This window comes from Hirundo rustica, chromosome 5, assembly GCF_015227805.2.
Source record: "Hirundo rustica isolate bHirRus1 chromosome 5, bHirRus1.pri.v3, whole genome shotgun sequence".
In the NCBI taxonomy this organism is placed as follows: domain Eukaryota; kingdom Metazoa; phylum Chordata; class Aves; order Passeriformes; family Hirundinidae; genus Hirundo; species Hirundo rustica.
Window position 1 is genome coordinate 7,499,182 of NC_053454.1, and position 13,645 is coordinate 7,512,826.

General features: G+C 40.4%; 1 protein-coding gene across 2 annotated transcripts in view; it reads left to right on the plus strand.

Moving 5' to 3' along the window:
- NSD2 (nuclear receptor binding SET domain protein 2) overlaps window positions 1-13,645 on the plus strand; it is a 97,481-nt gene that overhangs the window by 1,270 nt on the left and 82,566 nt on the right. The gene's annotated exons all lie outside the window — the stretch shown is intronic.

Genomic DNA, 13,645 nt, shown 5'->3' on the forward strand with positions numbered 1-13,645 from the left:
CAACTTGACAATAGTGCTTTATGTTAATGGCGGTCTTGAAAAAAAAACCCAAACAAACAATGTCTTCCCAATCTACACATCTCTCACTAGACTGCGTTTGTATCTTTCTCTTGTTATTCTTTTTTTCTTTCTGGTTGGCTGATAACAAAACCAAATGAAATGGGGCAACTAATGGCAGTTCCTCTAACAAAGCTGTTTAATTATGTAGAAACATTATATGAAGCCTATACAAGAAGAATAATATGCCCTGAAGTCATTAAACTATTGACAAGAGATTTCAGACAGCAAACAGATGATTACAGAGGTCTCAATACATTTATGCAGACAAGTAACCAGCCTTTCAATAGTTTCATTAAATTCATTAGTATTCAGGGTGGCAGACAATGTAGATTCATGGGCCTTTTCAGAGCTGAATTCGTTATGTTTTGTACAGTCTTTTGTTCCAGATTTGTTTATACCTGGAAGTTACAGGGTTTGCTACTGTATATGAAAAGGATTGATAATGCACTCTGAAAATTTCCCAAATAGATACAGTTTAAAAGTACTAATTGATTGTGTTCATTTACCGAGCGTTGTGAATTAATGCTTATGAAAAGACTAAGAATTAAAAATTTTCAAATATTTATATAAATTGCTGTCACAGGGAAAGGCAGAGTGATTGTAGGTGACACATGGACCTTCCACAGGAGTCAGTTTTTGTTTTAAGGAAAAACATCTTCTACTCCAGCCAGAGCAACAGCCCATGAGCTCACAGAGAAAAGACTTATTCCCAGAATAAAGCACAATTCCACATAGTCACTAGGGTTTGGGGATTTGTAAAAAAAAAAAAAAAAAAAAAAAAAAAAAAAAAAAAAAAATCAACTGCTACACAGCCATTTTAGACCTGGTTCTTAAAGCAACCATGTTGTCTGGAAAAGTTGTCGGCCATCTTGCTGAAAAAACTTTTCCAGCAGGAATAAGATAAGAGAGACTAAAAGGAAGAAATACAAAGCTTTATTTCTAGATAGATTTAATAAGGATCTGAGAATCATTAAAATAAATATAATATTTGAACAAAACTAAGATAACTATTTAGTGTTAAATATATTTTTTCCCTGGATATTAAATAGAAGCAAAAGCAGAGTAGGAGTTGTCTAAACCACTTCAAAACAACCTCCAAATAAAAGGAAATTTTGATAGTTGTTATGGGCTGTGTAAATACCAAGATATGTATTTTATTGCTGTATGAGCAGATACAGTGATATCACAAAGGCATGACTGTTTCACTTGTCTGAAAGAGGTACGGTGCATAAAACCTATAAAAGCACAGGACAAGCCTAGGGCTGTGCACAGACATGACAAAGGAGTAGATGAATCCATAATTCTTATTGAGGAAGTTTAGAAATCTATCTAGAAATTGGGGGTCAAATGTTTATATGAACAGAGAGGAGAACTGTAAGTTTGTCACCCCTTCCCTGAAGACATGGCCCAGGAAGCACTCCTTGATCCTGTTGATGTTTTTGAGGATTGATAGCAGCTCCCCCCACTCCCAGCTTGAGGTGCCCTGTAGCTTGTAACAGTGGCTGTGTGACAGCACCAAATCCGTGACACTCTTGCCAGAGACATAGACACGGCCTGGCTTCCCCAGTACACCGTGATGACAAACGAGCTGGCAGCGAGGGCCAGGGTGGTGGGATTCAGGGCGTGCAGGGGAGGAGGTACAGTGTTTGATGCTCTGGGCTGTAAGTGGGAGGAGGTGGGGTCATAATTAGCATCTAATGAGTTGGGAGGCACCTTTGCCTTTTCACTGCTGCAACATCGTGTTTGTGTACACAGTGTGACTCAATAAGCTATGTATCAGTACAGGTCCATAGACAGTCTTTAAAAGTAGAATTATGCTGTTAGACTGTAGAATCTGTTTCTATGGCAACCACCAGGTTGTCTCCTTGAATAGGTTTAACAATACAGGATTAACCTCATCTTTATTCACCAGTGTTCAGTGTAAATGCAAGGAAAGGGGGGGAGAAAAAGACATTACTGTGTAGCAAGTTGCATTAAGTTTCTACTCCAGGGAGAAAGCCAACAGATTATTAGTAGTTTTTTTTCATTCAAACTTCCATTCATTATCAGGGATTTTTAGGAGAGATTCATGGGATACTGAATCCTGTTGCTCTGTCAGTGTTACACCCAAAGGTAAAAGTTCAAGTGGTGGCTGGATTACAGATTTGCTGTATGTCCGGGTCACAAGTTCACTCCTGTCTGTAAACGTGCCAAAAACAAGCACTGGCTACACATTAGCACAGAAACAGTGGGTGCCTCTTCAAACACTGCCCTGAAAGGCCAGGCAGAGAGTGCCTTGATGGCAATAATGTGCTGCAGTCATTCCCCATCCAAGGGTAATTAACTACCTGCTCAAATTCAAGTCAAAAAGCGGTATTTTAAAAGATTGCTTAGGCTTGACCCAAATTAGCAACACAAAATGCCATACAAATAGCATATTAGGTTATAATTAGTGAAATTTGGCATGCAGGCGGGCAAGAGCACAGCTGGGGGAGCAGAAACGGGTAATTTTGAAATTCTTTCCAAATTGAGGGAAAATTTGTCGTTCAGAATGAAAACCACCGAGGTTCTCCCTTTTCCCAGCAGATGGAGCATATGTGAAACAAACAGGCGGAGAAGCAGTGGAACCGCTGCACAAAGTGAGATTGGGGCACTGGAGGAACACATGGGAAGAAACCCACAAGGCAGGGTCAGGCAGAGGGAGGGCAGGCAGTGTTCAGGCTATGTGCACAACAGAAAAAGGGTGAATGTAGCTATTAAAAGCAAATTGATTTAGACTTTGAGAAATACATAGGGAGGGGGAAGGAGTCTCTAGTGCTACAAACACACCTGTTAGCTTCCTTCAGCTGCGATGAGAAAGACTGAGATTTTGCTGCAAAATCATCAATGCTGTATTTAAATAGCCTGTTGTGCTTCCAAATGAATCGGATTGATTTTGTGAATAACAGGCTTTAAAACAATGCATTTAGAGTTATTCTTTGCCTCCAGGATTTTTTAAGCTGTAGGGTTTGCAAGTTCCTGTCTGTAACTAGAAATGCAGAAAGCCAACAGTCTTATATCATTATCTGCCTCTCAGAGTTAGGTCTTTAAGGAAACACCAAATGTTGTGTTACTGTCAATAAAAGCTCTAAATCTGCCACCGCTGCTTTTATGCACCCATCAAGAAGCAAGACAAGAAATTCATGTGACTGGTGAGGCTCTCCTCCACTCCATCCCAGATTTTGTAGACCTGTTCCTGCACTTCTTGTCTATCACAAAATTCCTGGTAAAGTCAGGCAGTGTTATAGGAGTACTGGAAAGACAGGAGGTCCTTGCAAAACAGAGATACATTTCAGTTCGTGTCCATTAAAGAAACTGCAGAAAGTTAGCACACCATGTTAGGAGAATTTTTTCCTTTGTATTCTAAAAAGGAGAAGAATGTGCTACTTCCAAGGGCCCTTTTAATGGCAGCAATGTAACTTTCTGTAGCAATTTTGCAAGGCTGAGACTGCTTATGGTAAGTACTGGTTTGGAGGGGAGCAGGTTAAAGCCAGCACATGCACACAGCTGTGTATGACTTGGTGCAGGCAAAAGGCAACATTGTCCCATTGTCTCCCTGGCATGTTCATGCTTTCTCTGCCTCAGAGGAGGTGAGCAGAGCTAAGCATTTCTGCTAAAAGAACAAATTAAAAGTATTGATGATTGATATGTTCCTTTGCTTGAAACCTGATGCTTAAAATTCCTGTGTAGAATTTAGCCCTCTCAGGCCTTTGCTGTCATTACCTCTTTCTTCCTGGTTTTGTCGATGATCCTATCAGTCCTGGCTTCTATTTTTCCCTTACAGTCAGCCTGACTAACCCTACCGGAATGTGTCTTACAACCTTTGAATTCACTCTCTCTTGTTTACCTTTCAGCTTTAAACCTTCTACCTTTCATAATCCAGACCAAGCCTGTAACACAGATCTCACACTTTTTCATCCTGTTTCCTTGACCTGAGTAACACTCCCCTCTTCTGTGCTGCCGTACAATGACCTCCCCATTCCAGTGTGCAAGCCCACAGCCCCTCCTTTATTTAAGTCAAAGAGCTGCTTTTCTCAAGAGGCCTCCCCACAGAGATAATGAAAAGCAGATTAAGAGATTTAAAAAAGGAGTTGGTTCCTTTGGAATGGTCAGTGCACTTTCCCTTTCTACAGCCATCCTCTATACTGTAAATTTTCCAAATCAGTGTTTGTCTGGATGTCTGTGCCTTGACCTCAGCAGGACCTAAGCTGTTGGGCCCCAATCCTACACATGCATTATGTATGCCATGGCCCTTTGCAATCAGAGACATTCACACAGAGTGGTAAAGGAATGGTGCAGTTATGTATTTGTAAAATCAAATCCTGTTGCTTGCCAGATAGCATCATAAAAGTCTCGGACAGAGATAAAAATTAACATTTTAATCTTGGTTTTTGTGAGACAGAAAGAATGGTAACCTCCAAGGCAAGTGAAGTGGCAGCTCTGATGACAACACTTGGTTTGCAGATATATGAGAATCTTGAGGGGAAATACCTGTTAAAATGTGATGTGAAGCTATAGAAAAACAACAAAGCCATCAGCACAAGTACATCCCAGTGGTGCTTTGCCAGTATCCTGCCTTTTTCTTGTGCGGCTGAATTTCAGGCACCAGAAACAGAAGACGCTTTGTCTGGGCTTTCCCATGTAATCAGCAACCTCTCTCCTGCCTATCTTAGGCCTCTATTCACTTTATTACTATTATAGTATCCCCTAGAGACAGAGTTGGGAGGCATTCACCCCCAAACATCCTGTTACCTTCAAAGAATTAGGTATTTTTTCAGTAAGGCATTATATGTTTTAATCCTGGTTGTATGTGTGTATAAAGTGTGGTTAGCAAGTCACATATGTAGGAAAATACAAAGTTGACGTAAAAGAGCTTTGCCATTGGATTTGATCAGTATCAAGTGGAAGTGAAGTCCCCCAAAGCATGTGCTGTCCTCTGAAAGCAATTTCAAGAGGGAATTTCGTGTACAAACTGAAGGCTTAGCTGGGGTCTGCAAATATCTAGCATTTCATCAGCTGGATAGGGCAAGAGGAGCTTTTTGAGACTAATCTGTGCAGCAGGTAAAAGAGAGCCATCCAGCTTGCTCATCAGTCAGGGTGGCAAGCCCCACACTCATTCCAGTATGACACATATCAGTCATTTTCTTTTCTAATCACTAATGCAACAGCTGAAAAAGGAAATATGCCCAACAGATATCAACAAAAAGCTGGCTCGGCCAGCAGTGCTTCCCTGTTGTGCCAAGGGAACAACCTCCTCCCCTCTGCGAGGCCTCTCCTCCTAAGGAACAGACATCTAACTCTCCCTGTGTGGGAAGCCTCTTTCAGCGTGCCAGCTGGGAATCAGGGCCCTGGGCACAATCCCAGCACCTGTGCCTAGTTTTCTTACAGAGCACAGCCAGCTGCTCTGCTAGGTCTGCAAATGTCCTGTTTACCCTATTTCTTTTCTGTGGATTGCTTTGGATAAGAAATGCGAATGTGTTGCTTATATTTGGATTTTTGCAAATTCATTGTTTCACATTTACCTTGACCTGATTTGTTTAAGGATCATATCGGGCCACCGATAAATGAAGTCATGCTGTGTTTTTAATAATTATTAAATCAGGGTTATTGAACCAGTAGTGCCCAGAACCCCCACAGAACCCCTATTTTTGAGGGAATTTGAAGGTAAGCAGGATGTAACTGCAAGCCACTTTGGAAACTATGACATGGAGTTTGTGAGGAAGAAATGATTTTGATGGCTGGTGTTTATCAGCGAACTTTTCTGGCATTGCACATGGTAGCAGAGAGCATATTTGACTCTGAGGGTTCACAGACATTAGATAATTGTTTTGGCTCTATCTTAGTTCATGGCATGTTAGACTAGTCATTTCTATCTGTGACACCAAACTATCAACTCCAAACTTCCTGTGTGGAAATAGTTATGCATCTCTTCCAAGTTCACATTATGTTCTTCTGTATCCAACAGTTCTTATGCAGAAAGGCAAGGTTAGAGTTAAGACAATTTTCACTGCTAATAGCTTGACTCTGAAAAGCCTTCATATTATTAAAAAATCCTAGTATAAGTGGAGCCAGAGTGGTGTTAGAATTCTGTACTACAACAGGAAGGGGACATATCGAGGTCTGGAAAATAATGAAGGTGGGAGAAAACTGAATAAAGAATGGTTATTATTGCTGCTCATAGTGCCATATTAATTAAACCAGTTTATCTGGGAGTAGGATTTAAAAAAGGACAGAAGGAAATATATTTTCATATAAACTCATTGCCACCGGATGTTCTACAACCTCAAAATATAAATAAATAGGCCCAACAATAAAATAGACACACTCAAGGGAGCTAGGCTTAATGAAGTCCCTGACACATGCTTTTCTAGCTGCAATGTCCTCTTTGGAAATTAGGAAGTCCCTGAGCTACTGATTTTCAGAAGCAGGAATGACACAAATGGGTAGGAGCTACTTTTCCTATAATCTGTTTCCAATTCTAAGTATCCATTACTACTTCCTTTCTTGGTTTCCCTTGAGGAAAGGACATGCCTAAGCCTGCTTTGAATGTTAAAAGCTTCCTCTGTTCTGCACAAATAGAGGTGAGAGTAAGACACCATAAATAAAAGCTGCGAGATGCAAGTCCTAACCTGGAACCAAGAGGGTGTTTGAGGTGGACCAAAGGGTCACTGTCAGGGGGTCTCGAGGCATTGACTGAGTCGTGCATGGCTCACTCCATGCTGGAGGCCTATGGCTGTTTGCTTAGTCCTAGACAAGAGCTACACTGTTTCTGCCACCTTTAAACTCCATGTGTTCCTCTCACCAGCCGAACAAACACCTTAATAAAGGTGGGGATTTTTTGTGTAGAAATACAATGAAAGCCAGGTCAGAAAGGGAAGAGGTCTCAGTCCGCTTGTAACTTAGACAGAACGAAACTCTACCAAGGAAAGGAAGTTACATTTTCTCTTGCTTTCTTACAACAGTGTTCTCTCTTTGCACTTTACAAAGTCCAACTTCTGCCTTAACCCACCTGGCAAGAAGTTACAGTCGATCTCCCTCTAGTGGGTAACTAATTACCCATAAAAGCCACAGCAAGATGCAGATGTGTTAAAAATCTGCCTTGCACTTGCTTTCCTTCATCTCCTTTCGTCAGCTGGCTTTCTTCTTTTCCATCTGTGATCTTGCTCACACATGTGTTTTACGTGTTTTCTTCATACCCTCCCTGAACTTCCTATCTGCTCCTTCTCCATTCTTGTGCTCTGTGAGGAGCTGGGCTGTTTGAGGGGTTTCTGTTTGACTTTGGTGTATGTGGAAATGAAAGTAAAGAAGCACCAAAGAACAAATTTAGAATGAAATATTCTAGAAATTGATGCTGTTTGCACAGTGGCATGTGTGCAACACCCAATGTGCTGAAAGCTTAGAAATCTGGGAAAAAGAAAACTATAAGACCTACCTTAAGTTTGTAATTTTTAAATTTTATTTTATTTTATTTTTTTAAATTTTTAATCAGGAGTCAGTCAAAGGAAATTTACATTTGGGTTTTCTTATCCTCAAAGTTGATTTATTTGGGTTGAAAATCTTCTGCATTCTGCTTAGTAGTTTGTTCCCCTTGCATTTATTGTTCCATTACCAAAGCTATTAACAGCAAAATACATAAGCCAGCTGTATTCAATCTGAAGTTAGCGCTCTAACAACAACAGTTAACTACCAAAGAGTATTCCCAGAGCAGAGCTGACGTTAATTGAGAAGGATAGTGCTCTGAAATATGTGGAGACAAGATGCTATAGAAATTGATTTAACCAGACCATGCCTTTTGTGTATGGAACTGCATTTCTCTCCTTGCAGAGCATATAGGCTGAATACTGTGGCTGTTACTCCATTTAGATTAATGGAAATATATTAGGGATGATTCTCAGAGGTATCTCCTGTCTCTGGCTACTCTGGGGTTTCTTGTATGTGTGTGTGGTAAAGCACATTTCAAACAAAAAGATAAACAAGTCAATATTGTCCAAATGAAAAATGACAGATCTGGCTAAAAGAAATTTTTAGGACAGGCTTTGATAATATATTCCTCCAGTGATAGTAGGCACCATATTAATCATTATATGTTACCTTTCTTTTTTAAACTTTGAATTGTCTAAATAAACCAACGTGAAAGACATTGTGCTCCAGTCCAAGTATTTTCCAGGTTCCTGGAGGCACTGACCTTTATCTCAAATCACTCTAGTAAACGGTGTTCCACAAAAGTCACTAATTAGAACCCCAAGAGTCTTTTTTATGGCAAACACAAAGCAAAGGAATGAAATGAAGATAAGCTGGAATTTTACTGAAGCAAAGTAAGATCACAGATCATTTATTGTCAGCAAATTCTGCACCTAGAAACTTATGCAATCCATATATTTACGTTATTTTGTGAAACAGCATCATGCAAAAATAATTTTTCTATACAGCATATCAGGATTATCAAGTTATTTTACCAACATGGGTATAAAAAATATTGTAGCTTTTGCTCCCTTCATAACTGAGTTGTCAATATAACTAATTTCATTTCACTGTAATAAAGATGAAATGAATTCCAATCGTGCTCCTATATCAGTTACAATATAATTTTATTCAGCTGAGACATTTCATAAACCTGCTGAAGGTAAGAATTGCAGACGGTGCTGAGGCAGGATGTGGAGGCTGGGAAGAGGTACTGCAGAAGAAATTTACAGGTTTTGTCTCCACAGCTTTCCTTGCGTTGATGTACAGGACAAAAAGAATTCAGTGACTATCAGCTTTCAAGACCAGCTTTTAGAGCTGACAGTAAGAGAATGTTCTTTTGCATCCAAATTGAGTACATTTGTTCTAGAATTTATTAAGACACAGTAAACAAAGAAACTTACAGTGCCACATCCTGTTCTTTATTTAGGTTGGCATCATGGAAACTAGAATGACTACACTGGCCTAAACCAAAGGCTCTGAGTCCCTTTATCCAATCTCTGGTCATAGTTAGAAATGAGTGATAAGGAAAGAGTATGAGAAATAGGGTGAGCATAGAGCATTGCTGCCTGCAGCAGTGACTTGTGTTTCAGCGCTGCTGATAAACACACACAGAATGGAGTCTGGTCGTCTGAGCTGGGAGCTGTGAATCCGCTGTTTCAGTCCTGCCTCTGTCACCAAGGTTACTTGTACATCGCTGTGTCCCAGCTCATGTGTGCGGGTGGAAAACCTTCCTTTAAGCTCTGCACTGCAGAGGCACACACAGCCCATGCTCACATTGCCACACTCACATTCAGGCTGGTTTTGATCAAGTCCGGTATTATGGAGAGGTTTGTTCCTCCCTAATGAGCTGCTTAACATCTGTGATTGTTTCCTGAAGAGCTGCATAATATCCCAGTGCACTTCACATTGTGCCCCTTTATCTCTTCTCCATTCCTTCTGACTCCTCTGTTTTTCACATGGTTATCATCACTGGCCTTTCTGGTCCTTGTGCTTTGTCCTAAGCTTGTCATCTCTCCGTTTCTACAATTGGGAACAGCAGGCTCAGTGCCAGGTAAAAACCATGCAAATATTTTGCCTGTGTAACCCAAGTCCAGGTCAATCCATCAGGTAGCATGGAGAGGCTGACTCTTTTAAATGTCCCTGCTGAAGCTGCCCATAAAAAGGTGATGTTAGATTTTCAGTAAAACCAGAAAGGTAATGTTGAAGGCACCCCCTTAAAAATTTCTGTTAAAAATTCTGTTTAGAAGCTATGTTACACATTGCTTCATGGCTACTTGCAATTCCCAGCATGATGAGATTGCTCCTGAATGGATCCTCAGAAATGGAATCCATCAGCTGCAGGCCCACTTCTGGTGAGTTCACAGTTTCATCATTGCTCCTGGAAGTCTGTCACCTCCTCCTCCACAACCATCACTACCACCTTCATTGGTCTGCCATCCCTTCAGAAACACCAAGTGGAGGACTGCAAGCTCCACACTCAGGGCACTACTCAGAATATCACAATGCAGGCAGGTAAATAGGGGGTCGTCAGAATTCCCTTTTCCATTTTTAACCTTGCAATGCAGAGCCTTTACTAGTGACTTGTACAAGCTGACTCAAGCTGGCTGGATTGAAGGACAGATTTGAGGAACTTCTCCCCAGATCCTTGCACCTCAGTTTGAGCAGAACCCTGGAGAGCTCCTCCTCCTCCTCCCTGCGGCCTCCAGCTGTGCTTCTGCGCAGGGCAGGGGTGCACAAGAACTGGAGGAAGCCACATGCAAATCAGGGCTGAGTGGTAACCAAATATGTCTGACCCAGGGGGAAGCTAGTAGGAGTGCAGAGCTAGTCAAAGGGAAGGGAACAAATAGACTGGAACATGCAGGCCCTGGAATACTGGCATGTCAGAGGGCTGTGTATAGTAAATAAACAGAGATATGCATGTTTTAGCAGTTTCCCCAGGGTAAAGTGTGTAGGAGTGTGTTCAAAGAGTAATATTTGCCTTATACTGTCCTGTGAGCACAGGTTCAATATATACATTAGTGAGTACTTATAGGGTGTATGTTTGATCGAGGAATTTAGAAAATAACCTGAGTAATTGGCAGCATACACCGAATCCCATCAGTCTGGTCCCAATGCCAAGTTCCTTCTCACTATTACAATTTTACAAGCAATTAAAATGGCTACTTAGCTACATTATGTTATTACAAGCAACATCACTTGTCAAGTATTTTAAGTAGGAAAAGTGATATGCATTACTACCCAGGTAAAAACACACCCCCGTGTTAAGTATGCACAATATACCATGAACCTGTTTAACATGGTATCTTGAAAGAGTGGTGTGTTTTTCTTTTACATTTCTACTACATGTCCTCTGTTATTACTTTGTACATTAATTTTTTTTTTTCTGCTATAAAGAGTATTCAATGATTTTACAAACAGGACTCATCCCTAGAATGCTATAATTTGACAATTTCAAGGCTTTTCAAGACAGGCCCTTGCATATATGTCATATATCGCATTGCAGATTTCATCCAATAGTCGAAAATATACTCTCAATGCAGTATCATCTTATCAGTATTCTAGCACCATAAGCTTTCTCACTGCAAGCAGGGGACTGTTCATTACAATGAAACTGAAAATGGAATAGCTGAAGGATTGATTTATATGACCTTCACTCAGGAATGTTCTAATTCTGACATAATCTCTCTGACTGAAATCCTAAACACTGTATAATTTTGATTTATTACCCTTAAAAGAAGGAGCCTGGATCTGTAGATCAACAGAATACCTGACATGAAAAAGAATGGTGCAAAAGCTCAGGAAGACTGCAAGAAAATGCAGACTGATCATGTGACTTTACTCCAAACATTGTCTCAGTCAGCAAATCCATGAAGAGAGCTGAAAGCAAGTGAAAAACATTATGCGGATGTTTTCACAAATCCACTCTTGTCACTCGGAAATCTCTCATGGTTATATACATTTTATAGCAAAGATAAGAGCATGTTAGTAAGTTCAAGCATGAGACAGTCTGTTTACTAAAGGCTGCAGGAAATGTTTATTAAACCAGCTAATTTATGGCAAAACAGGGCCAGAAGTCGATATACTCCACAAAAGGCTGCTTTACCAGGCAGCTGTTTCCCTCCCACAGCAGCAGTGTAACCCACTCCGTGCTATTCTGTCCTCACATCTGCTGCCATGGGAGCCCGGAGAAGGCTTGTAGGGGTGTGAGGGCACATTGGACCTGACTGCTCACAGGTGAAAGCTAGAGCAGCCCTACAGTGTACTGCTTAAAATTAACAGCTGGTATCTTTAAAGCAAAGCAGCTGGATCTAAATCAAATAAAATCTTCTTAAACTGAAAGGTGAATGAGGCTGGTTGTCACTTCTTGGATTTTTTGGGTGAGGTAAAGAGAGCAGTTAGAAGAAAAGAGCAGATAGAAACAATTCACAACAAGCTGGTTGATAAATGTGCAATAAAAGCCCACTGAACACAGTCTTAATGTCCTGCAGGAACTGAAATCAACAGGTCAGTTTAAAGCAGACTAACGAAAAGAAATCTGCCCTCCATCCGTGCCTTTTTTCTGTTCGTAATGTTTGGTGAAATGAATGCTTGCCTCCTTTCCTCCCACACACTCAGCTCACAGTTCCCACTTAGCCATTTCCTAGTCTGACTTTTGACAAATCTTTATCTTATCATGTTTCTCCTGCAAATCCTTCTCCTCTAGAGCAATTAACATCCTCTTCTTTCATAAAATCCATCTTTTACAAGTGGTACCTAATCAGTCTCACTTTATCCTAGCCAGGAAGTGGAGGGGTTTATTTTAGAAAAAAATAGTTTTGTTATTCAGTGAATTTTGTGGCTGGTATGAATTGTTTTATTCTAGCAGATGTAGTCTCCTCTATGCAGGAACATTTGTCTGCTTCACTGTACTGCACAATACATATTATTCTCACCTGTGAATGGGCCTGTTCCTTATTACTTCCAAAGATCAAACGTTACACAATTCCTCCAGTATGGAGCTACAGTCTGAGCTACAGCTACTGCAGCCACTATAAAAGCACTACAGCCTCAGAAAGGTTATTCCTTCCTTCCTGAATACGTTAGAGTGGATATACCAGGAACTAAATTTGTGTTTAGGGATAGCAGGAAGTGCCTGATTCTTTTTATGTACTTGCAGAAAGGGAGGGGGGGGTGGAAAAAGAAAAAAGAGAGATATAAAAAAGAGAAGAGAAAATGATAAAAAGAAAAAAGAGAGACTTGGGTGGAGTCATAATTAGGACATTTATTCCCTGAACTATATATGAACAATTTTCAAATTAAGAAAATAAAGTATTTGTATCAAAAATTGTGTTCTACTAGAATGACATAAAAGCTTGTAAGCAGTAGACAAAAGAGAAAAAACACATGAATATTATTTCTGTAATTGATTAGCATAGCAACATGTAGAAATACAATACAGATAATATTTGATTCTTCGGACTAGAAAACTTAACATAAAGCCCAGTTCTGCAAACCAATTCTGGCATATTTGATTTTCAGCATGAGCTATTTATTGAATTCTCAAATGAATGTATTTATCATTAGGAAAATCAAAACAGCAGAGGAAGTAATATAGTCTTAGATTTCCCAATGGTGAATTAATTAGCGGAGTCAGTTCTGGCCTCAGCCTGGTATCTCATCCACCAGACAACACTTGCTTCCCATTGTAATGACAGATGATTGTAAAAGCTTAACAGTGTTTTGCCAGTGCTGGTAAAGCTGATAGGGATGGGAGGGATGGGCAGCTTGGTATCTTCTTTAACCAATGGCAAACCAATGGCAAATTCAGTATGAGAGGTTAAGAACTACTTTATTAGGATGATTATCATTACCCTCAACAACAACTATAAAAAGCTCCAAGTCAAATGGTTCTGACTCACTTGTTGAAGGGTAATACCATCTGTGGAGGAAATTCTGGATATGGGCTGTCACCAGTGGCTAATCCCCCTGGAACAGGTGCACAGCAATTTGCCAGTTCCACATCACAGTAAGGCTGGGAGCCAGAGCATCCAGCTCACAAAAGAGATGCCCACTGGAAAGGAGGTGGAACAAAAGAAGAAAGGGCGTGTCTTCACATTTCTCCCAA